This window comes from Trachurus japonicus, chromosome 3 (genome assembly GCF_045865225.1).
Source record: "Trachurus japonicus isolate A0001 chromosome 3, Traja_1.0".
In the NCBI taxonomy this organism is placed as follows: domain Eukaryota; kingdom Metazoa; phylum Chordata; class Actinopteri; order Carangiformes; family Carangidae; genus Trachurus; species Trachurus japonicus.
This window is the reverse complement of record NC_140909.1, coordinates 29,061,846-29,088,987: the sequence shown is the minus strand read 5'-3', so window position 1 is coordinate 29,088,987 and position 27,142 is coordinate 29,061,846.

Below are 27,142 nucleotides of genomic sequence, written 5' to 3'. Positions count from 1 at the left end.
CTGAGCCAATCACATTTCAATACACGCATGGATCAGCTCAAATTGGGAGGGGCCACTCGTATCCCCCCTTAATATGCAACATAATGCAGTGCCCCAGTCTGATGTTGCTACCTGCCGCTGCGAGTGAAGGCAGCCGCGGTCAACCGCGTCCCGAACCTCCCTCCTCGGCAGTGTGGTGGTGCCGCAGGATTTCACCACAAGAGGGCCCCTTTTTTTTTGTCACAAGAGGGCCCATGGGTTTACAAAACCCACCAACCCTACGCCGCTGCTTCCACTGACTGTATCACATCTGTACACATGTCTTAAAACATGAAAAAAATAAATAAATAAATAACGGAAACAAACACACACACACACACACACACACACACACACACACACACACACACCCTAACCACCGCTCGGAGTAACGCACATTTCCTTATGGAAATTAAAGCCTTGTTGGTATGGCGGGACGAAACTGTCGGAATGGCAGGACGTTTGCATGTCGGAATGGTGGTATGTCTGAATGGTGACATGTCTGAATAGTAGAATGTCGGAATGGCGGTATGTCGGAGTGGCAGCATGTCGGAATGGCAGCATGTAACCGTGGCTCAGCCAGCCAGGTGACGCACACAGCACAACAACACAGCGCAGTGACATGTGCAGGCTGCTGCAGCAGTGCACGTCAAAGGGACACTGCCGAAAATAAAATAAATAGACTACACATAGTTTTTGAATTGTTTTTGCGCATGTTTTCATCCATAAAATGACAAAAAATGAACACCAGCGGATTTCTTGATCACTATAACGAATTATTTAAACAGCATTTGTATAGAAATGATTCTGTCCCAAGCCTTTTGATCATATAAGCGGTTGATCAGGCTACTATATCCGTGATCACTATAAGCGGTTTCCACTGTATTGACATTTCCATGAAGAAAGTGTTGACTGTTGTTGCCAATGCCCTCAGATCAGGAGTGCGTTCCTCACAAAATGAATAAGGTGTTGCCATCTCTCATGTACAGACAGTGGGCAATTACTGCAGTGCCTGATGAAAATTCGACTGTTTCAAAGAGTGCTGCTCGTTTTTCGTATGTGGGTAACAATATTTAACTATGTATATATTTTTCCTAATTGGTTCAACCGCCACCCGCCCGAATCTAATTAAAATATATTTTTTCGTCATGTCACCCGCCAGACCCGCGGTTTATCCGCAGACTCCGCAGTTGTGTCCGCAAACCGCGCATCTCTAGTGTGCAGAGAACTCCGGGTTTTTCCGGCAGGGTTTACCTCCAAATGCATTAACCTCATGATATGACACTTCCGCGGCCTCTAGAACCATTATCCAACATTTTAAACATATATAAAAGTCTGAAAAGCTGGAAAAGCATAATAGGTCCCCTTTAATGAAACTGCTCAACTGCTATACTGCCATTAGAAACTGGACATAAGAGAACTTTCTCCAACTAAATGCTGAAAAGACTGAGGTTCTAGTCTTTGGGCCAGAGCAGGATGTCGCTATGATCAAGAAACATCTTGGACCTCTCTCATCTGCAGTAAAATTCAGCCCAAGGAACCTAATTTTTGACCCATCAACATCATTCAACACCCACGTCCGACAGCAGACCAAATCATGTTTTTTCCACCTGAGAAATATCAGTAAATTAAAGCAGAAGTAAGTGATATATTTGTGTTAATATAAGTCTTAAATAGTTATATCTTCCGACAGCAATCACTTACATAGAGTGTTTGGACTGAAACACGGGTCTCTCAGTCCCTCTGCTCTGCTCTGAGCCGAAGAGAAAACATTTATCGTATCCTACAGTTTTTATCCAATGAGGAGAGAGAACGGCATGCAGGGCTGTGTGTGCAGCCAAGGAACGCCGTGAATGTGGTGACGTAGCGACGAGGACTGTTATGGTGCGTTCAAGGAAACTCGTATTTTTCCGACCGTGAAGTCGTACCAGTTCGATCTGGTACGAGTTCACGGGTCGGAAGTTACGAGTGGCCGTTATAGTGACTTTCACCGGTAAAACAGGTCGGAAAAACACGAGTGGGTTGCCTGAAACACTACAAAGTCGTAAGTTGTGACTTGAAGCTGTAATTTACGATTTCAAAAGCCTGCCTGGAACGCAGCATTAGCGAATACGACCGGACCACTTACTTCTGCTTTAAGGTCAACAGTCTAAAAACAGAACTAGAAATGATCATCATTCATATCCTCACGCATCGATTACTGTAATTCCCTGCTCTCCTCCCTCAGTACTTTTGCCCTTGATTGTCTCCAAATAATTCAAAATGCTGCAGGAAGGAATTTGACCAGGACCCATAGAAGAGCTTATACTACACCTTTAGGGCAGTTGTCTATTTACGTCCATAGATGGCGCTGCTATATTATTTTTGCCCTCAGCCATTTAGCAGTTATGGCCGTTTGTCCTGACAGGCCACCGTATTTTGAGGTATTCGCCCGCAAGAGCGCCATTTTGGGTTAATGTTTATTTTTCCTGCCGTAAGGTAAGCAGCATAAATGGTGCTCTGCATAAATGTGAATTATTGTGATAAATAATAGTTGTTTATGTACTCTGTTGGACTGCTGTGTTTAAAGATATATGCGGAAATATGTGCGCTATCCAGCGAGTTTAATACTTTAATTTTATCTGTTTTTTATATGAGAATGTCCGCCGTGACTCGCTAGCTTCTCGTGTACAGCATTATTTCTTAGCCTGTAGGCTTACTGTGAACCTTTCTTTTTTTTTTTTTTTTTACTTATGTTAATGTTTATTTTTCCTGCCGTAAGGTGGAGCCGCCAGCACTTGACTTGACTTATGAGCAATGAACAGCGTGGTCTGAGCCATAAATACAGCAACCGCCCGTGTCCGACTCGTCCCTCCTCTACACCCCCAACATCAACACAACACAATGCTGAGTCCGAGTGTGGAGTGGGCCGGGTTACACACCCATACTAAAATCTCTCCATTGGCTACCAGTGCCATTCAGAATTCAATAGAAGATTATCATTCTCACCTTCAAAGCCCTTCATGGTCAGGCCCCTCTGTATTTAGCTGAACTTCTCCACCCCTACTCAACAGTTCGCTCCCAATCCGTGTACCCTTCGTTCTTTCGTTTTTCCGTTTCAAAACAAAATCAGAAAAATGGGTCTGTGTTTCTGTTTATCTGTTTTGAAACAAAAACGGAAAAACTGAAAACAAAAAAGCTATGTTTTTCGGTTTAGGAATTAAAAATGGGAAAACAAAAAAAATAAAAATATTTAAAATTTGGTTTCTGCAAATAATGTTTTCTCATTTACGAAGTTAATCAGCTCGCTTTCTTCTCCGGGATGATGACGCAGGTTGACCGCGGCAGTCAACCTGCGTCGTCATCCCGGGGGAGAAAGCGAGCTGATTAATTGCAGGTTTTTGTAAAGATTTACTACAGGCTGATTTCATTCTTTTGTGAAGATAAATGTTGGTGTCGTAACTCGGTGACAAAATCTAACAACTGGCAGCCACATTAGTTTGTTTGAATGAACAGTGAGGCTTAAGGTGTGAACTGGACAGAGGAGGAGCGCTGCCAATCGAGGCTCTGGATGTACAGAAATCGCCACATTTACATCACTAAATAAATGATTTACAATGAACCGATTGGTCTACATTTAATCAAAGCAGAAGTAAGCGATCCGGTCGTTTTGGCTAATGCTGCGTTCCAGGCAGGCTTTTGAAACCGTAAATTACAGCTTCAAGTCACAACTTACGCAACTTTGTAGCGTTCCAGGCAACCCACTCGTGTTTTTCCGACCTGTTTTACCTGTGAAAGTGCACTATAACGGCCACTCGTAACTTCCGACCCGTGAACTCGTACCAGATCGAACTGGTACGAGTTCACAGGTCGGAAAAACACGAGTTACGGGCTGCCTTGAACGCACCAGAACAGTCCTCGTCCCTACGTCACCACATTCATGCGCATCCCTTGGCTGCACACACAGCCCTTCATGCCGTTCTCTCTCCTCATTGGATAAAACTTGTAGGATACAAGAAAGGTTTTCTCCTCGGCTCAGAGCAGAGCAGAGTGACTGACAGACCCGTGTTTCGGTCCAAACACTCTATGTAAGTGATTGCTGTCGGAAGATATAACTATTTAAGACTTATATTAACACAAAAATATCGCTTACTTCTGCTTTAAAGCAGATATCAGTGGAATGTTTTTGTTAATATAAGTCCTAAATAGTCCTATTTTCCGTCAGCAATCACTTACATGAAGTATTTCAGCCTAAACACGAGTCTCTCCGTCACTCTGCTCTGCTGTAACCCGAGGAGAAAATTTTCCTTGTGGGATACAAGTGTTATCCAATGAGGGGAGAGAACGGCATGAAGGGCTGTGTGTGCAGCCAAGGGATGCGCGTGAATGTGGTGACGTAGCACGAGGACCAATTGATGCCTGACAAGGGCGGGGGCTGCTAACTCATGGTGCGTTCAAGGAAACTCGTACTTTGTGTTTTTCCTTCCTGTGAAGTCATACCAGTTCGATCTGGTACGAGTTCACGGGTCGGAAGTTACGAGTGGCCGTTATAGGGAACTTTCACAGACAACAGGACGGTAAAAACACGAGCTACGGGTTACCTGGAACGCTACCAAGTCGTAGTTGTGACTTGAAGCTGTAACTTACGGTTTCAAAAGCCTGCCTTGAACACAGCATTAGCCGAAACGGCCGTGCCGCTGTTATCTGCTTTAAGTAAATAAAGAATACAACAGAGGGGAATTAGGTGCCACATGCTTTCGGGCATGTCCGTGGCGCAAAGCTCCCTGCTGTTGAGTCAGACCCGGTGATATGGCCCGGTTATCCTCCCGGTTATTTTTCTCTCTCTCACACACACAAAGAACCAAACCAGATTAAGTCATTCTCCGTCAGCTGTTTCCTGCTCTGACATTTACTGCCACAACCTGGAAATTGAATTGGCCTCTGTGTTGTTTGAATAATGGTCTCTCTCTCTCATTTTCTTTCACAAAACAGAGAGTGTAAAAACTGTGAAGTCAAGCATTTCCTCGTCTCCAATATCTGCAAAAACAACTGAGCGACAGTGATAGTCATCTTCCTCCTGTCTCCGCAGAGAAGGAGGACGAGGAGGAGGAGGAGGAGGAGGAAGCATTTACCCAGTTTCAGAGTCAAACTGGCTCTGGACTGTGGAGGTGTTTAAACTGCAGCTAACAGACGGATCGTACTGTTCTTCTTCTTTCCATCCATTTGAATCACAGATTAATTGCTGTGACGTGTGCTCGGCCTTCTCAGCCAGTTTTCACACCATGAAACTCATTAATACACAAACTTATGCAGAAGAATCACCAGCTCACCTCAGGGCCGACCCTCAGGCTACAGCAAAAGATGCAAATTCATGAATTCATGAAAGTTGTTTGGAGAATCAAAGAAGTGTGAAGACTCGAAAATGCTGCTCTGAAAACTTTGTGCACAGAGTTGAGAGCAGCACTGATGCTGGACACCGACAGTGTCAGTGGATGCAGGTGTTAGTAGAAAATGGAGTGTTATCCAGCTGCAGCCCCGGAAAATGAAGCCCCCCAGCGTGACAGAAATGCCAAATCGCATGTATGTTGCAAAAAAAATGTATGTTGCATTTTATGTAATATGGCACAATTCATACACACAAAGCTAAACTGCACACAATTCTTGTAACTGAGCCTCGAAACACCTCAACATCCTACCAGAAAATAATACAGACATAATTGTTATTCTTTATTTTGTCATCATTATAATTCTACAATACCTTTTTAGAATTGACTTTATAGAAACAGCTAAAATTTGCAAAAATCTTCCAATGAAACTTCTCAAATCAAGCTAATTAAATAAACTCACATGGTTGTCACAGTTTTCTCACTGTATCAAATCAAGTGTGTCTCCAAAAATCAAATCAAATACAAAGACAGATGATGAAAAAAATGTGTGAAATATTTGCACACACAACCAGCTTTAATCTCAACCAATCTGTCTGTACTTCTTTATTTAGAATACAAACAGTCCTGTGTGTGAAGATACAGAGGATTTAACTGCGCCATATAAACAGCATGTGTAGGTATCACTCCACCTGGACCTCAGCCAGCATAGGAATACACCTCCCACTCTTGTCATAACAACGTCTGCTATGAAACTCATCTCATAAAGTCACAAAAAGTCATCAGTCCTCACTGAATCATGTGTTTCTCCTGTTTCTTCTCTGACTTATTTCTCTTTACTGACACATCAATATCATCAACAAAAACACACACTGTATGTTGTTCCATTGGCTAACATCAACTGATCATGTACAACCAGGGGCTGTCACTACAGCACTATACCAACAAAGCTCACACTTACATTTTAACGGGATCAGCCGGTTGGCCTACAGTCAGAGTCACTGCTGACAAACTGTGGTTTATTGTCTAGAGAGAGAAAAAAACACTTTCCTGCTGCAGCTTTGAACTCATATGTTTCCAGAACTCAGTCTGTGATGAGATCTTCCAGGTCGCCTCTTGGTCCTGAGCCGGTCGACAGGAGATGTGGTGGCCCGTGCTTGGCGAGGAGCAGGAAGAGGTGACAAAGCCACCGGGGTACGGGGCTGGGCACAGGCCAATTATTAGTGTCAGAGCCAAGGCAGGATCGATGTGGCTCCAACAAAAACCAACTACCACCAGCGGCCCAGAGGATTTGTCCTCCTCCTTCTCCTTCTCCTCCTCCTCCTTCGCCTCCTCAGATCAATGGTAATAACTGCTCACCTCTCTTTCTTCTCCCCTCGATGAGCTCAATACTGGGGAGACTAACACTCTGTCTCTGGGCAGTGATTAGGCTCACAGAAGGAGAGCAGTGATGTATCTATCATATTTACTCCTGGGTGGTTATTGTCCTGTCTCTCTTTTATTGACTGCTGGCTCTCTGGAGAGTTTGGGGCGTCCACTGATGACTGTAATCCAGGCCCAGTAATGACACTGTCAGCAAACTGCAGCCTCACTATGAAAGACCATCAAAGGTAACACTTTAATTACACTCTGAACACAGGAAGGCTGAGGTAAACACCTGACTGAACGACATTTCAATTAAAAACTTCCTATGAAATTAAACGTGAGGCACGGTCTCACAATTTAAAAGTAATTCAACTTGTGTGTATGTTGGCAGGATCCATGTAGCACTAGTGGTGGCTCCATGGATTCCTAATGTGTGGCAGCCTGCGTGGAGCATGAGGACGTGCTTGTGAAAAGAGGGGGAGATGTGACAGTTGACGGTCTTGCCACTATGCCGGGGTTCAAACCCCGCCAAGGGTACGTGTACAAGAAATATCTATATGAAATAGATGATGAATCTTTATATCATACATTTGTGTAACATGTGACTACAGCATAATCATTCATCAATATAAAATATCAATATGTAAAATTGTTCCACCCTAATTATAGAGGCTGCTTTAGACAAAAACAGTTATTTGCAGTTAGGTTGTTGTTAAAAATCTTTAAGCAACTTAAACAAAACGGCGCCTCTGAACATAATCTAGCTGCTGTGACATCCCATCACATCTTAATTAGCAAAACTAGTTTTTGTTGTGTGTGAGTGTAGTTTCACAGAGACAGGGCTGGCTTCAGAGGAAAACAGACAACAGTCAATAGTTTCTTTCTTTGTTGTTTAACCAACAGGATTAACATTAATGAGCTGCAGCAGGGTAAATCTGACATTTGTCAAATTTGCTTTTATTTAAGTCTGAAATTTGCAGTAATAAGGAAGAAAAATCACTTATTTACACACCAAAACAGTGAAGCAGGGCATACTATGCACTGATGGCTTTAAATTTAAAGCAGAACTAAAGAGAAAACATCTAATGACAGAGAAAGGGAACTGTATTAAATTCAAACTACAGCTTAGAAACATCTTCCAGTGTTGGCCCAGGAGACAGGTGACATCTCTGTGTTAACAGCAGCGTCAGAACTGTCCTCGGTGATAAAACCTGCACTTAACAACCGGCTCAGACTTGTCTAACCCTGGTTATGCTGCAGGTGCACTTCAGCTCCCTCTCTCTGATGCTGCTGCTAGAGTTATTATTAGCTTTATTAATAGGACTAATAAGAAGAGCAAGACTAATAAACATTGCAGCAGTGGGTGTGGAGCAGATTACTTATTATTAGTACTCCTATACATAAATTCGGCGAAATAACCGTTAGTCGAGCAGCCGCCATTACTGCGGTGACAGCTCCCAGTCAGGCAACGATGGGTTCTGTGTGCGAAGCGGGCATTTGAATCCAAGCGCCAAGAAGTGGACCTTTTCTCTTCTGTAAATATGTCTAGGAAGGCTGGTGTAACAGAGTTGAAATGCACCTTTATTATTTATTATATTTTGTTTGTGAATTTTATCTTATTTAAATAGTTTTCTTTTCTTTTTGCCTCTAAGAGGACGTTTTGCTTTCTTTGCTTTTCTTCAGGTTTGTGTAGCCCCTCCCTTCTTCCCTTCACAGAAATGTTTACCATGGTTGAGGGTGAGTTTCGGTTTGGAAAGTCCCGCTGACATTTTTGTTTGTTTTCCATGAAAATGTGGTCTTAAGCCAGTGAATGTGTGAGGAAAAGTGTGCATGAAGGATGTAAATATGTTTAGCTGTGTTTTTCACTAGTTTTTAAGTTCAGATATTATTCCAATTACTATTTTGTTACGAATATCGGCGCCACTCGGCTGCCTCGTTTTAAGCTACATGAGACTGTTGTGCTGTGTGTGTGTGTGTGTGTGTGTAATGAGTGCTCTTCTGTATGTTTAGGCGTGAGCCAAAAAAGACGGATGCCGACATTTTGTGCATGATTGTCGCCCGGTTTGTGGTTTTATTTTATTTTCTAAAGTTTTAAACGTAGTAAATTCTGCGTGTTTTTGTTTTGCCACAGGATGGCGCTCTTCATTCATTCAATACAAACCTCATGTTTTACAGATAGTTTGTTTTTGTAATTTTCTTTTAAAGTATTAAAGAAAAATGTGTAACGCACAGAAATGTTTACCATGGCTGAGGGCGTGAGCCAAAAAAGACGGATGCCGACATTTTGTGCATGATTGTCGCCCGCAGGACTGGAGAAAATAAATGCTGTGAACACTGCAGAACCTGACTCCTCATTGTGCCGACCCACAAGTGTTACACTGGGAGGACATGTGCCGTCCTCAACTGCTCTAATATCAGCAAAATTGACGTTTTTTCTGATCATCGGAGGCCAGCTGATAAATAAAATGTTCTTGAATATCTAAAACAAAGCACAAGTTGTTGTTTTTATTCATATGGGCCGCGTTTCCCAGATTTGTTAAGAAGCTCTTAGTGCTAAGATCTTCTTTGGAGCGCTCTTAAGAACGCTGTGAAAGAAGAACGTGTTTCCCAGAGTCGCTCTTAGCTTAAGAAGATCTTTCACTAAGAAGGAAACGTAAGATCGAGCTGACCCACTCTTTCGAGTCTTCTTAGCGACTTTTTAGCACTTTTTCAAGGCAAATCAATATCACACTAAGCAAGATTTAAAGCAGATATCAGTGGCACGGCCGTTTCGGCTAATGCTGTGTTCAAGGCAGGCTTTTGAAACCGTAAGTTACAGCTTCAAGTCACAACTACGACTTGGTAGCGTTCCAGGTAACCCGTAGCTCGTGTTTTTACCGTCCTGTTGTCTGTGAAAGTTCCCTATAACGGCCACTCGTAACTTCCGACCCGTGAACTCGTACCAGATCGAACTGGTATGACTTCACAGGAAGGAAAAACACAAAGTACGAGTTTCCTTGAACGCACCATGAGTTAGCAGCCCCCGCCCTTGTCAGGCATCAATTGGTCCTCGTGCTACGTCACCACATTCACGCGCATCCCTTGGCTGCACACACAGCCCTTCATGCCGTTCTCTCCCCTCATTGGATAACACTTGTATCCCACAAGGAAAATTTTCTCCTCGGCTTACAGCAGAGCAGAGTGACGGAGAGACTCGTGTTTAGGCTGAAATACTTCATGTAAGTGATTGCTGACGGAAAATAGGACTATTTAGGACTTATATTAACAAAAACATTCCACTGATATCTGCTTTAAACAGTGCACATCGTATGTTTAAAACATATTAAATATGTGCCGAAATAAAAAATAGAGATAAAAAATAAAATAAGAACAATAAATAACCTAAATATGAGGAATAACGTGTGCTCTGCACATCAGGCACACAAATAAAATTAATCATCATGACTATCATTTATCATAATTTTTACGCACACATCCACGTGCCATATCTGCATGAACATCAAAAACACAGCCGTTCTTAAATCAACCCCTAGTGTCGCTGTTGCATCGTGTTTTTATGCAGTGGGGAGCTTCTTGGTGTGGTGGGGGCATCGCAAGCAAGGGTCAGTGTCACGGAGTGTGGCAGCCGTGACACCGATCCTCCCGTGCCATGTTATACTGGCACTAAAAAGACTGTCACGCATTAACACTCCACTGCCTAAATATATATGTAGCCTATATACATATGTATAGCATTGATCATTCAGTGATGATGAGAAAAGAAAAACGTGTTGACCACCAAAATAATTTTCTATTGGGTGAATTTGAACCCAGACCACAGCAATGCTTCAACTTGCAGTGGGGATACTCTATGAGGTGAGCTATTTGCTACCTTGTGTTTTCATCCTTTCCAGAGTTGTCTGGCTGTAAACCAGCCAGCCCCTGCGCACATTTTTATTTTCACACACATCAATCACATGGTCACGCAGCCGTCTGGCTGCATCTTTACGCGGCTGTGCCGTGTCACCTACGGCCAGTCTGTCGCTGCCCGTGACCAACGCGGCAACAACAGCGGAGAAGTTTCTAATCAGGCCCGCCGACACCTGTGTTAACCCCATGTTTGACAAGTGGAAATCCCGTTTTCGGTTTATTCATCGCCCGTCGGTGCAGCTGCGCTTGTCACTGTGTGTGATTTATGCGCTTAATAGGTGGCGTGTGATATAATAATCGATTTGCCTGGCATCGATTGATTCAGTTTCAGTACTCTGGTGGTGGACAGCTCCCGTTAAGAGCTTCTTAAGAAGCTTCTTTGGCGTGATCTTAAGAAGGCAGTTAAGAACGCATCTGGGAAACACCCCTATCTTAGCGCTCCTTCTTAGCCGAACCCTTCTTAAGAGCCTTCTTAAGTCCTTAAGAAAGATCGAATCTGGGAAACGCGGCCATAGCCTGTCCACATGATTAAATATCCCACTGCTGGCTTGCTAACGTCAGCACGCACAACGTACCGGTATGTATATTGTTTATGATACAGTCTCTTATCTCCCTGTTACTCTAATCCTCCCTGCTAATCGCTCAAACAAATGATTAATTCCTAAATTAATATTGGTATACCTTAATCAGTTACTGGGGGGCACTAAACATCACAAATGCAGCCTATTTATGATGCTGTCATAGAGAATCAGTTTATGACTGACACATGTCACTGCAGCAATGGCGCCGCCGCAAGATGGCGGCATACACAAATCACTCGCCGAATTTGTGTATTGTCTACCATTGTTATTAGTATAATATTCAAGGTTCCTTTTTAAGAAACAAAAGTTGAACCCTCCAATGAAACTCTCCTGTTAACCTCCAATGTTTTTATTTATACCATGGTCTGGGTGAAAACTCGATGATTGGCTGCGGGGTGTACATTAAAAAGTGATCATGGACACCCATAAAGATGTTCTGGTCAAACTGCCTGATTTCGTTCTAAATATTATTGCGCTGGCTCAAACGCTTATTGGTAACCATGGCAACGGAGACTCGGACCATAACACCTTTTTTTCAGCACATTATGACACTGGAGTCTGTAAACTCACAAGCGGTAAGAAGTGCACTGCCCCCATGACTGGCCCTCTGAAATAATACTTTGTGTCACGTAACATTTAAGCCGTCACTGATCAACTATCAGGCTGTGGCAGAGTCACTGGCTGTACGCTGCGGATCTCTCTCTGTCTTTTTTCTTCTTTCTTTTTATATTGCCGACGAGAGATATTAAATAGTCCGCTCAGTCGCTTATTCTGAAAGACGTATGATTTTAACGGTAAAAACAACATTAACACTAGAACCGCCAACATTCTAATCCCCCTTAAAACGCCACAGCGGTCTCCCAGACCGTCACGTGTAATTACATTGTTTCCAGTCGCAAACAGTTCTGTAAGTGGAAAAAATAAGATTTCATTTTTAGTAGTGTTAGTCCTTCATATTATGTTGTGTTTGGGTCTTGAGTGGATGTGGTTGGGGGGTTAGACTGAGTGATGTTACAGCACCGCTTGTTGCACCTACAGCACACACGTCTGCCTACAGCTGAAAGTGACGCATCTGGACACGTGTGCTGCTTTCATGTCAAGAGTCGATGTCGCTGTTCACTGGATTTTTATTTTTTCTAGGCCTGTTTGTTATCAACTCCAGTGTTTTACAGTTGTTCTACCTGGATATTACGTAGTTTAGGCTCCACGCCCACAGAAACCCGTTATTACCGGACTGGACAGCAGCCGACATAATTAGGCTATTATTACGTTATAATTCAATAATCATTATAAACGAGAGTGAGTAGGCTATATATATGGCGCTTTATATCTAACACAGACTAATCACGATCTGTCCTGAGCCCACAAAATAAAGTTCGTGAAGTGTCTGTGTAACGGAGCTCCGCGCAGGTCCGTCCGCGCACCTCCGCTACATCTGCACGGAGCACACGTCAGCTGACAGCTGACAGACGCGTATATCTGAAAGATGCAGCTTACTATTTCCTCATCACTACCGATCCCCCCTCCCTCTCGTCCCGAGGAGTCTCCTGGACATATCCTGTATTCTCTGATTTCCCTTTTTCTTTTCTAACCGGCCTGTTTCAGTTCGTATACACCCGGTGTCTCGTTCGTGCTCTCTCTCTCTCTCTCTCTCTCTCTCTCTCCTCATATACAAATAAATATAGCCACATAGGAAAACAATAAGTGAAAAAAAGAAGCGCGATAACTGCAAAATGGAAACATTGTAGGCTAATAATTGCTGTGTGATCACAGCTGGACACAGCGATCTATAACTGCCGTTTATATGCAGCGGTCTGTGGGACCGCTGCTGGCGGTCCGAGGTATAATTGCTCAGAAATCGAGTGTGTTTCATTTTAATAAGTTGTAAGTTTCAGAAACCATTAAACACATATATTTAGGAAAAGTCACGGACTGGAAGACCTGTAGGTTTAATGTAAACAAACCTAATTTACATAAGAAAAACACAAACGGTCTGTGAGACCGTCTTGGCGGTTCTAGTGTTAAAGTATTATTAATTGATTACATATTTATTTATTTCGTGCCCATGGCAAAAGCGGGATAATGCCATTCGAGGTGTCCGATTATCAGTAATTAATGGACTTTGTCAGACAGTTCACGCCTCCGCGTTGTCTATTTATTTTCTATTAATTAGTCAATTTTTCCATTAATTAGTCATTTTTCTTATATTATATGCATCAAGGACTGTCCATTATGATAAAGGTCTAAAGCCAAATGGCGGACCTCGGAGTGATGGTTCGATCTGGACCCGAGACCAATCTCTAATAAGTTAACATTTTCCTGGAGCATTTTATTTTCCGACGGGACAGCGGGCTCAGCTATAGGTCAATACGACAGCTCCACTCAATTGAGCCAATCAGATCGTTTGTTTACCCTGCACGGCCAGTGCGTCCAGTTGATACTGAAGTCCAAGGCGAGCCACCGGGCGGATTGTGACCGCCGCTAGGTCAAAGCAGGTGTGTGTGTGTGTGTGTGTGTGTGTGTGTGTGTGTGCGTGTGCGTGGGGGCCGTTCAGATGGGTCTCTTTTGCGCACAAACCCATTACTGTCATGTGCGCTCACAACCGAGAGCGACACCGTAGCAGTGCGTTTTCAGTGCGACGTGCTTGTTTCCTGCTTCTCCCGCCGGTGTTGTGTCAGACCCTCGGTTCTCCCTCGGTCTGTATCTCTGTTTCTATCTCCTAACTTTTTCACGCGGAGCTCTGCCCCGTTTGAAAGGAGCAGGAAGCCCGTATGCTGAAAGATGTCGCTTCAGAGATGTAGATGTGTGTTATAGAAGAGAAACACCCATTTCAGGACTACTGACTTGTATCACCAGAACAGAACAGACATGTCCTGTGATTTCCAGCCTCCTTCCATATTTAATGGAGGGGGACAATGTCTGACAGTGCAGCTATCAAGATGCCTTTGACACCCCCCCCCCCAAAAAAAAAGCAAAAAACAAACAGGGAAACCCCCTAATTTATTCTGTCTCAGTTAGTTGTTAACTATACAAGTGCACTATGTTAAATGTTTCCTGTGTTGAAAATTGACAATAGATATGAAAATGCACTGATTTTATTTAACTGACATAGGGGTAGGCTATATAAAACACCATTTGGACTTGAAAGTTTAGTAACTGGACCTCAATGAATTTTAATTGAATACCCCTGGTCTAAAGAAACTAATTGCTTAAGTATTTAATCAACTTATTGTTGCAGCTGTAATGTACACTTTCGGTACCAGAAATGGTGCTGTGTTATTTTGGACTATATGTGTTGGTGAATCAAATAAAGCAAATAAGATGTGTTCTGGGTGCACAAAATTCATTTCAGAATTTCCTATGGGAAAGATTTCAGTGTTTGAAAGCCAGAAAAATCCCATCACCAGCAACAAAAGATGTCCCACAGGGATCAGTTCTAGGCCCTGTTTTGTTTATATTAATAATATTGTCTCTACTCTAGCCAACTGTAATGCTCATCTTTATGCAGACGACTCTTCTTTGTATAGTTTTATGACTCTGTACAACTTGCTGTTGAGGACCTAGAACTTTCTTTCACTAATGAGTCATTTACTTTTAAACATATTATCAACAAATTGCGGCAAAAAGTTGGATTTTTATGCAGAAATAGGAAATAGGTTTCCCTTTGGATTGTAGGAAAAGTGTAGTTGAGGTAATCTTTTTTTCAGTCCTAGATTATGGTGATATAATCTGTAGACATGCTGCTAACAAAGTTGGCTGGTTGTTTCTGGCACAGAGGCATGATAAACTTAAATATCTCTTTAAAATCCATAAATCTCTTATTGGACATTCTTCACCTTATTTACCATCTATGCTGGACTGGACAACAGGACCTTAACCAAACCCTCTCTGCAAACTATCTTATGCTTCAAATCTCACAGGTTTATTCTCTATTCTTATTCTAAATAAATGTGCTTTAAAGGGGACATATTATGGAAATTATGGAAACTTTTTTGAAGGTACCGTAGGTTAAGTGAAGCTGGGTAACTGGAAGATTGGTATGTTGAACCTGCTTCGTTGTATAGGCCCCTGGACATTTTAAGCTCTCTAACCACTTTACTTCGGTGTGCAACTGAGCACTATTGTGTTCTACTTATTATATTTCTCTGCATCTCGACATTATTATCACCTCAAAATCATTTTTCCATATAATCATGTTATTTTGAGATGACAAGATAAAAAATATTAGTGGATTTGGCCTTTCTCAGCTTATGTACAGAGTCTCTACCTGTTCTGTATGAAAAGCACCCTGAGACAACGATCTGTTGTGATTCAGCTGTAAATAAAAACTGACTTGACACACTTGGTGGGAAATGAGCAGTGTCAGTGGGTCACGTGTGAGATTGTCGACAGACAGCAGTGCATAAACTATACATTAATCTTTCACTCTAATTATAGAAAGTTAAGCACATGATATGTTAAATTGTGTGAACTGCAATTAAAAGGTTGGTATGACAAACAGTGGTGAGGAACAGTTTAATATAACAAGCTCAATTATTTCTGACAATTGCTCAGAATTAATTTAATCAGTGATTGTGATATTTGACATCTTCACTTTGACGTCCATGTGCTCAGCTTGATGACACCGATTGAAAAAAGTTGTAACCTTGTGGGATGTTTTGTTTATTACTTTAATTGCATGGCAGTCATTTCAAAACACAGAGCTAATTAGTTTAGTGGCAGGAGGCTGCAGGCTCTGCTGTCACTGACAAGATGGATGAGTGCATGTGTTTGTCTCATCAGCTTTATAGTTTAATTAGTTCGGAAATACAGGAAACACGTGAATTCATTTCGTTTTTATTTTCTCTTTTATATACTCAATTTTTTTTTTACCTGTGTTTTTTTATTATAACTGAGCTAAAATTCATTGAAAACATTTTTTTTGTGGAGCATCCCACACAGACACACTCTATAGAAAAAAAGAAAGAAAACATTCATGTTTTAAAATGCATTAGACACAGAGTAATAATTGACCTTGTGGAGGATTCAGGGAAAAAAAACAAGAGGAAAAATGCCTTTGGCTTTAACTGTCCTTGGTGAGTCTGTCCCAGTAGCTCAAGAACGGGTACAAATGTATTACATTACTACACTTTACTATATACATGTAGTGATGTTCTGTTGTAGGCAGCACATGCTAATCACCCTAAATCAAGAAATTATATATATATATATATATATATACAGGGTTCAAAATTAGCGGTCGCCAGTCGCCAGTGGCGACTAACTTTGATGCTTTGGCGCGTAAAGGAAGCCGGCTGATTGGCCACTCTGGCGAGTGAAAAAAATCCAACTACTTCGTTGTTGTTACTGTTCCTCCCGACCCGGCTGTGACGCTTGGGTTGTGAGCCGGTGTCGTGCAGATCTTAAAGGTCACAACATGCCGTATAGCAATGATTTGTGAGTGATTACAACGCTCGCGGCGCACGTGTGTATTCCTCTCTCTTCAGTCTGGTGTTTGGCTGCACTTTCAATAAGAGAAGTTCCATATGAGCGCGATCAGCAGCGACAGAGCACAATGGATGTGGCATTGATCAGATATCGCAGCGCACATGTTTATTTAACAGCAAAAAAAAGATCGCTCCAATTTATTTATTTATTTTTTTGCCGTTAAATAAACATGTGCGCTGCGATATCTGATCAATGCCACATCCATTGTGCTCTGTCTCTGCTGATCGCGCTCATATGGAACTTTTCTTATTGAAAGTGCAGCCAAACACCAGACTGAAGAGAGAGGAACAGCAGAGCTCCTCTGACAGCTCCTCTGTGGAGCTGCAGGAGATCTTCCTTCATGGTGCACAGTGTCAGTCCTCCTGTGAAACTTTTATACTAAATAATATGACTGAAGGCAGTGGAAGTTTGCACGTGTCGACACGCCCCCATGAGTTGACGACATAAGGAGCTAATAAATAAATATATATAAATAACTGATAGTATTATTCGGTCAAGTTCTTGTTATAGGTTAATGGTTAAACTGTTAACCATGTGCATCCCTAAAATAAACCTTTTAGGAAAAAAAGGCAAACTTGACTCCTTTATTCCACACAAAAATATGCTAATAGCTATGATATGTGTTAAAAATGCTTATGAGTGTATTATAACAGTTCAACACAATGAAAAATATACAAAACAGCTATACATAATTTTTGGCCAGTAAAAAATCTTTCTGGCCAGTAGATTTTTAAAGCTCACTAGCCAGTTGGCCAGTGAGCAAAAAAGTTAAGTTTGAACCCTGTGTATATATATATATATATATATATATATATATATATATATATATTAGCCATATATGTAACAAAACTAATTTTGATATGGCATATGTTTAAATCATACATGTTAGCACTATGTGCTTAATTTATACATTTTTATTAAAACAACATATATATTATACATGTGCATACATAGTTTTCTTATTAATTTCAAACATGTCTGTCTTTTACATTCACATCATTAACATAATTTGATGGGTTTTGGTATGCATCAGGCATATATGCAATGTAAGCATATAGCATACATGTAAATATGCATAAACTACACACACACACACACACACACACACACACACACACACACACACACACACACACGTCAGAGTATATACATACATCAACAAACATATTCATATGGTATATGTTGCTTTATGAAATGGTTATAATCCTAATAGGTTTCATGTATAATTATTACATGTTCTTAACTCATTAATTTTTAATCAGTTCAAAATCCATTGTATGTAGGCTATAGAATATTACATTTGTGTATGGGATGCCTCAGTATATAAGCAGCTGAAAACATACTCTCAGTCAACATTATACTATTGTTCAAAGATTTCTTAATATCTGATATTTGTCAAAAATGAGATTGTTTATGTATTCAAGAATTAATCATTTTAAAGTAATTTATCAAATTAGTGAAGTGAGATGAAACATTTGTTGGTTTACTTTCTTTAATCTAGGGATTGGCATCTTATCTCCATCTTTTATTACAATAAGACATAAGAAATCAGCAGACCCCACACTGTGGGAACATGGACCGAAGATTTGTCCTTATTTATCTGACATCTTATAGACTAAATGATGAATTAACCATAAGAAAAAAGCTGAAGACGATGATGATGCTAATGCTGATGCTGACGATATCATTGTCTCATAGTAAAAACACATTTGTAGCAGATTGAAGATCAAACACAGGTGTTTGGTTTCCACATGAGGAAAAACAGCTGCATCAGAACCACAGGCTCAAAACCATCATTCACCCTGATGAAGATCGTGTGATGAAGTTGAAAGTGCAGCACAACGCTTATAAGAATAATTACTATGAAACTGCATTTCCAAGGTCAAAAGAGCTTTGCATGGTGTGAATGATGTAACTACACCTGAGAGTTCAGTCTCCATGACGACTGAAGATCCTCCATCAGAAGCTGATAATGACACCTTGAGATGGGATTGTTATGTCAAACCATGACAAATCTCTGTCCATGTTTACAGTGAAACATCTCTCTGGCAACCATCATTAAGGGACCCGAACACCAGTATTAGAGCCATATTTGCATATTTTGTTTGATCATTATTATCATTAATATTATTGCACATAGCTGCTAAGATGAGGTTCATAATTTAATTTGACTGTTTGATTATTCTATATTCATTGTGTTTATTGTAATGAGCCACCTCCCAAGAAATGATGACACAAAAGGGGAGAGTGGAACAGCTGGCTCAGATGAGACAGGACAGGGGAGCCATAATGTTTTCAGCCCGCTCTCAGTTATTTCATTTTACTTTTCTTTTAGCGTGAATTCTAAGTTGTGTGTTACTGCAAACCAGGCACGAATAAATCGCCATTTTTTGATTCAAGAGATGCAGTGATTGTTTTTTATTGGAGCGCGTCACAACCACAGTGAAACCCCTGAACAAAGGACGGCGGCTGGAAGCCGGTTGCCGGTCAAAATGCCGTCACAACCAGTGACCAGGGGAGTGTTGTAGACAAAAGATGAGACAATGTCCACCCACTGCCTCCATCCTGACCATCATCATCGTCAGTAATACAATTCACAGTGAACAGAGCTGTATGAAAAAGCCATATTTAATCTCTATCATCAATCTCTTGAATACAAAACATAAGCTCACCACTCAGCTGCAGCAGCCAGATGTTTCCTCAGGATCCTGCATCATGAAACATGTTCTACCAATCAGCTGCTTTAGTTCAGAGTTTTCACATGACAGAGGCAGACTTAATGACGAGGCTTCATTAAGGCTGCACATATGTACCTCATTAGAGCCATGAGTGCTTTACTTAATGTGGCATGAGTGACACCAGCACGGAAATTAGGTTAAATAGATAGAATGTATATACCGTAGGGGTGTCACGATTCTCCAAATCCTCGATTCGATTTGATTTTCGATTTTAGGGTCACGATTCGATTCGATTCTCGATTTTTTTTTCTTTTTCTTACAGCACAGATGCCTATGCTATTTTCAGACTAGTCTAGTCTACGATCATTGGTTTTATTCATCAAATTTTGTACAGTAAATCTTATTTCAAAAGATGGGCTACATATAAGTGATGCAATTTCCATAATGTATCACATTATTGGCACTAATGGTCACATTTAAATAATTTCTTTACAATATAAAGGTAACATGCCCCCAAAAATCATGATCCTGGGGCCAAAATTGCCCCCAAGGTTTTGAAACAAATATATTTATATCTGTACATTATCATAATTTCATTTTCATTAATTTACCGTCGTGTCTCATTATTCTCCTGATGTCGGCTTAATGTAATGTAAACGAGATTGCGCTGATACGTGAGAGTCATGTGACAGACAGCGGGGCAGAGCTGCAGCTGCTGTGCTGCCATGGACCTGATGATCAGGTCCTGATCAGACTGGCGGTGGTCCACAGTCAATCAGTCCCGGATCCTCCACCGTCACCAGATCCCCCGAAGGCCCCCGCAAATAATACATCGACAAAAAGTGGCAAGTTGCACCTTTTCGTCGGCTTATTATTTGCGGGGTTTTTTTTGTTGTTGTTTTTTTTTAATCTTATAACGTCTCTGCAACATGCGGCTCTCAGTGCTTGTCGGTGTTGTGTAGTTAGAGCTGTGTCTCCTTCCTGTTTCCCAGGTAGGAGGGGGGCAATAGCCCACCAGGGCTGGGTGATAAAACGCTATAAATTGTGAAATAACTTTTCTTAGATAGAAATATGAGACGTGGTTGATAGTTTTCATTCATCCATGTTTTGGCAAATAGCCAATGATATTGAGAGTTGCGCTGCGCCGAACCAATCATGTGGCTGGAATAGAGCCGGTCAACATGTGCATTTGTTTGGGTTGCTGCAGACTGCACATCAGCTGACACCGCCGGTAAAAAAAATAAAAAAAGAGAGAGCGAGGGAGAGAGAGAGAGAGAGAGAGAGAATGAGTGAGTGTTGTCTCGAAATAAAAAGTAAAGGAGAACTCGGACCAGTGACTGACAAGACGGTTGGTGCGCAATGGGGACAACGGGCAGTTGTAGCTTTGCGGGCGGCGGCGGGGGGGGGGGGATCGTCGATCCTCTCTTTGACTTCGATGCTCGAGATCGTGACGTAATTTCGATCGATTTCGATAAAAAATCGATAAAAAATCGAAATCGTGACACCCCTAATATACCGTGTATTATGTTTTATATAACAAGAGGCTGAAAAGACACTATGTAAGGGATAATGCCTAACGAGGTGGCCAATTAATGGACGATGTTCGTGTTGGACGGTTGCCTTGTCGGGCATTATCTCTTACTTAATGGACAACCTGTTGTGGTCCGGTCACAGTCACAGCGACACACCAGAGACGCATCAGCAATTAGTGCACCAGAGGTGACAAGAGGAGACGCTGCCGTGCAATCAGTGCCAGATTGTGCCGTCTAGTCCCGGTAGTAACTTGTGATAGCAAGACTCTTGTGTTTTTCTGCTCTCTTGTGACCCTGAGACTAGTTTTGTAGCTAATCAAAGCCTCTCTCTCTCCTCCAGACGATCCAGGACGCTCGGCTTCCTGGGCTCAGGCTGTCGGTGCCCACTGCGTTCTCCCTCTGCCCCACGCTGCTCCTCGAGCCGAACCCAGCCAGGATTTCCCCCCCACACGCACGCCCCCACCTGTCCCTGCCGTGAGGTTTTCCCCACCTTTCCCTGCCATGAGGTTTTCCCCTCCTTTCCCTGCCGTGAGGGTTTTCTCTGAATAAGGCCCAATCCCATTTCACCCCTTGGCCCTACCACTTACCCCTACCCCTCCGTTTTGCGCGTTCACGTGTAGGGGTAGGGGTGTCCCAATCCCCGTTAGGACAGAGGGGTAGGGGGAAGTGGTAGGGCTACATAGCCCTCCAAACGGAGATTTTTCGGAGGCACACTCCAAACGGAGGGGTATGAAAAGTTTCCCAGAATGCATCTTGCGGCAGCCGGCAGCGGTGGCTGTAAAACGAAAAGCTGTTTTATTTCTCACTGTAGCGCGGTTATTACGTCACTTTATTAAGTTTTAATATTTTTTCTTGCGAGAAAGTAACTGTTTAGGTCCCAAATGTGCGGTTAGTTTATCCAAATGACGGCGGGTTAGAAGTTTGCTCCGACGATTTTTCGGAGAAGTGAAGCTCCAGGAGGAGCGGCTCCTCACAGAGACAGCAGCCGGCCTGCAGCGCTGCTCCGCCGGCCAAACTACGTCCTCGTCCCGGTCCCGCCGGGAGAGAAGGCGGTCGTTAATTAACTTATCCGCGGGTTTTTAGAGGTTTACCACCAGCATGTTAAATTATTTTTAGCATTTAAATGTTGGTCTCATTGATGAAATCTGACAATTGTGGCAGTAGCATTAGTTTATTTGGATAAAAAGTTATGCTTCATGTACCAGTCAGAGGAGCAGGCAAGCGCTGCCTCTGGGCTCTGTGTACAGAAATCACCACATTTACATCAGTAAATAAATGTTTTACAATGAACCGATCAGTCTGCATTAAGTTTTATCTTATTTTATTAAGTTATATGGAACACGCTATTTGATTTCTGACAAAAGCTCGCCGCATCAGCTTACGTAAAAGCCAGTGAGACTACGTGATGACGTATGTGACTGTTGAAGGGGTGTCCCAATTCGGAGGGGTTGACTTTCTACCCCTACCCCTTGTAGCTCCGTTTCAAGGGGTGAGGGGCAAGGGGTAGGGGAAGGGGTAGGGGTAAAAAAGAGAAATGGGATTGGGCCCAAAAGTGCCCCTGGGCTTTAACCTGCCGGAACTGTGTCCTGGTTCCTCGTCAACCACAACACATCCTGCAGGAAATCAGAATTGAGTATTTACCCATACCATAGTATAAAACCAAATAATAAAGGTTCCATATCGCATTAAGGGCTGGATTTACTAAGATCCCAGATAGCCGGTGCTATATTGTTTGCGCCCACTAAAATATTGCGTGTTTGGTTAGTGCACGCAAAACAGCTCAGGGTTTCCCGCAGCGCTTTCCGATAGCGATATGGAGCACAGTGGCCCCAACTTAAAATTTTAGTTGAGCAAGCAGGAAATTTAGGGGCACACACTTGTAAATTGATTTGCAGGGCAAGTATTCACAATACTCACACACATTGACCTGCCACCTGTAATTACAAACATCAGATTTTTTGAGTCTCCCCTTTCATGTTTCACCAGCGTTACAAAACAAAAGACAAAAAGGCAAATTCACTGGTTGCACATGTGCACAAGTAGATGAAAAAATTACTTTTAGGGGCAGTCTGGAGCCCTGTTTAACAGTGAAACACAATAATCAATAGTGTTTATTTTGCACAATTAACATATGTTCAGGGTCCGACGTTAAGGTTTTTTCCTACTTGCCCTGTCGGGCAAGTACTTCTCAAATCTACTTGCCCCATCTAAATTCTTACTTGCCCTGCCTAGGTTTTTTTTCTGGTTGTGTGGTGCATACTTTCGCTCATGACTTATATCTTACTAAAATCCTTCCTATATACAACACTACACAACACTTCTTTCTTCAGAAAGCAGTATTTCTTATTATCTGTAATTGCATTTAGCAGTTACACCCTCCATGCCCTATCTGAACAGGTGAGCCACCTGTTTAATGCCCGATCACAGTTGAAATCTTGAACTGAAGGGCCTTTTAATGGCTAAAAACATTAACCTGGACAATATTTTAACAGATAGCTGGCTCCTCCAATCAGATTTTTATTTTTTATTTTTTATGTTTTTTATTTTATTTTACGTGCAGTAAACAAGACAAGACAGTGACAGTGATAGACAAACAAGATGACAAGAGACTCATTGCGTGTGTGTGTGTGTATATGGGTGGGTGCGTGAGTGTGTATGCGTGTGTATGCACGTGTCTATGCATGACATAAGATAGCATAACATGACATAACATAACATAACATAACATGGCATGACTTAATAAGGCATAGAATAGCATAATATAAGGCAAAGATGATCATTCTAATTCAAGTTCTGTATAATTTGGTTAAATGAGTTACAATAAACTGAGATATTGGATGACGAGGCCGGCAGCCGGGCGGCCCGAAACGGGGGGCCCTGGCGGGATGGGGCCAACGGGTAGCACTTTTTCTTTTTTTTTTGGGGGGGGGGGGGGGGGGGGGGGTATCCTGCTTGGGACAGCAACCAGACCCTGGGGAGGTCACTGGCCCATAATGGATCCATCCATCCCTGTCACCTCTATCACCGGGCAACCCCCAGACCTGTTTGGAGGGAGTCTGCTCTCCAGACGGGTGACATTTATCTTTTATTCTATTTTTAATTCTCTTTATTTTTATTTTCTCTTATTTATTGTATTTATTTATTTAATTGTTATTCCGTTGTCTCTTGAGGGAGAGGGGTTAATTTTGCCAGCCGTGTTCCCGCCCGCCCCGATCGGGGGTCCCCCCGTGACACCGGGAGGCCGGGTAAGGGGGTCCCCCCGCCCAGCACCCCAGCGAGTCCAACATAGCCCAGCCCCACATCCAACCATCTGTTGCATATTATCAATTATTTCAAGGGCAGTAGTGAGTGATTGTAGTAATAGTGGTTATCTTGTTATAATCCAAGTTGTAGTGTGGGGTGGTTAAATACCCACAAAAAAAGAAAACACAGAAAATACAGAGAGAAAAAAAAAGGAAGAAGAGAGAAAGAAAAAAAAGAAACCTGATAATAAGTAAATATATACCTACATATACATACATACATACATTCATATATACATACACACCTGCATTCCAAGGCGGTTGAGAGCAGGGGAAGTTGGAGATTATGTAACTATGAGGAGACATAGATAGACAGCATCAGCGTCAACGTTGCAGGTATTGTAAAAAGGGGGACCAGTTGTTTTCATAGGATGTGACATTATTTTTTAAAACTGCTGTGAGTTTTTCTAGGTTTGAATGATCTGTTAGTAGATTTAGCCAATGGGTTATAGATATCTTTGTTCTGTCTTTCCAGTTCGCTAATATGGTCTTCTTGGCAATAGTAAGTGATATTAGTACAAACGATTTATGCTGGTTGGGTATGTATAATGAAGATAGGTCGCCCAGTAAAGCAATGATTGGGCATGTGGGGACGTTGAGGCCCAGCATCTCAGATAGCCTGCCCATGACCTCCGACCAGAATTCTTGAATGGGTGGGCAATGCCAGAGTGCGTGGATGTAATTATCTACTGAGGTTGAACAAAGAGAGCAGGTATTGCTTTGGCTGAAGCCCATGCAATGTAGTTTGTATGTGGTAATGTGAGTTCTATGAAGAACTTTGTACTGTGTCAATTGGGTTTTAGAGTTACATGTCATGGAGAATGTGTTGTTGCATATGTTTTGCCAATTGGTGTCTACCGGGAGGTTATTGAGGTCTATAGTCCATTTGTCTGTTGGGATTGATATTGTTGTATCGTTGGATGTTAGGATCTTGTATATCTGGGATAGTATTTTCTGAGGTTTGAGTAATTGTAGCTTTACGTATAGGGGGGGGCTGTGATTATTAAAGTTAGTGATGTTGATGCTTTTCTTTATGACTTCTTTTAACTGTATATATTGGAAGTAGCAGTGAGCCGGTACGTTATATTCCTTTTGGATCTGGTCGAAGGTCATGAACAGGCCACCATTGAATAACTGTCCCAGGCTGGTCACTCCTCTCTCAATCCAGGGTGGGAAGGCAATGGTTTTATTATTAATTAAAAACATGGGGTTATTCCATAAAGGAGTATGAGAGGATGGTGCGGGGCTGTAATTGAGAGTTTCATTTGATTTCCACCAGGCCGTTAGAGTGGTGTTGATGGTATTGTTGTTTTTGTAACATATGTGGTTTTTAATGGATTTGTCTATAAATGGGAGATTTCTGATGCTTAATTCTTGGGTCAGGTTGTTTTCAATTTCAAGCCAGGGTGAACTGATGTCGTTTGTCCAGTGGCGGATATATTGCAGTTGGTGTGATAAAAAATAGAAAGCAAAATTTGGAGCCCCAAGTCCTCCATATTCTTTATGTTTTTGCAGAGTAGATAGTTTAATTCTTGGTTTTTTGTTTTTCCAGTAAAATTTGGTAACTGTACTATTGAGAGAGGAGAACCAGCCAGTGGGTGGGGTAACAGGAGTCATTGCGAAAAGATAGTTTATTTTTGGGAGGATATTCATTTTAACTGTTGAGATTCGGCCGATTAGAGATAATGGAAGTTTATTCCATCTTTCCAGATTGTCTTTTATTTCTTGTAATAGGGGGGTATAGTTGAGTTTGAATAATTCGTTTAGGTTTGGGGAGATGTGTATTCCAAGGTATTTGATTGATTTGGCTATACGGTTGGAGAGGGGGTCCCCAGCCTCAACATCCCACCCACCTATAGGCAGAATCTCAGATTTCGTCCAGTTGATAGCGTAGCCAGACACCCGACTATAATTGCTGATCAGATTATGGACTGATGGAAGTGAAGATGAGGGGTTTGTGATGTATAATAATATATCGTCGGCATATAAATTAATTTTATGGTGGTGTGACTTTACTTGGATACCAGTGATGTTATCACATTGTCTAATGGAAGCTGCCAAAGGTTCGATAAAAAGTGCGAACAGTAGTGGGGACAATGGGCATCCTTGTCGGGTTCCTCTTTGTAACTGGAAGGATCTTGATATAATTCCATTAGTTATAACAGATGCAGAGGGTGAGTTGTAGAGTGTTTTAATCCAATTAATGAAATATGGCTGGAATCCGAAATAGTCAAGGGAGGTGAAGAGAAAGGACCAGTCCACTCTGTCAAATGCTTTTTCTGCATCGAGGGATGCTATGATGAAGGGTGGCTTATTTGGAGGGGTGTTACTTTTATAGAGATTTATTAGGTTAAATAATCTTCGAGTGTTTTCTGAGGAGTGTCTCCCTTTGATGAAGCCGGTTTGGTCTATGTGTATTAGTGATGAGATAACAGAGTCCAATCTAATTGATAGAGCCTTGCTTATAATTTTTATGTCTGTATTTATTAATGATATGGGTCGGTAGTTGGAGCAATTGGTGTGGTCCTTGTTTGGCTTTGGGATAAGTGTAATATAGGCAGTATTCATGTGGTATGGGATTCTTTTATTTTGTTGAATTTCAGAGATCATTTTAAGAAACAATGATGAGAGAAAAGGCCAAAATTGTTTGTAATATTCTGCAGTATAGCCATCAGGACCAGGTGATTTATTATTTGGTATGAGATGAAGCGCTCTAGTGATTTCTTGCAGTGATAGGGGTAGGTCTAGATATTCTGATTGTGTTTGGGTTAATTTAGGTAGGGAGACACTCCTCAGAAATATCTCTGAATCTACGGGGGGGGTACTCTGAGTTGGGGTGTAGAGACTTGAATAAAATGCTCTGAAGGAGTCATTAATTCGGGATGGGTCGTTGGTTATATTACCAGA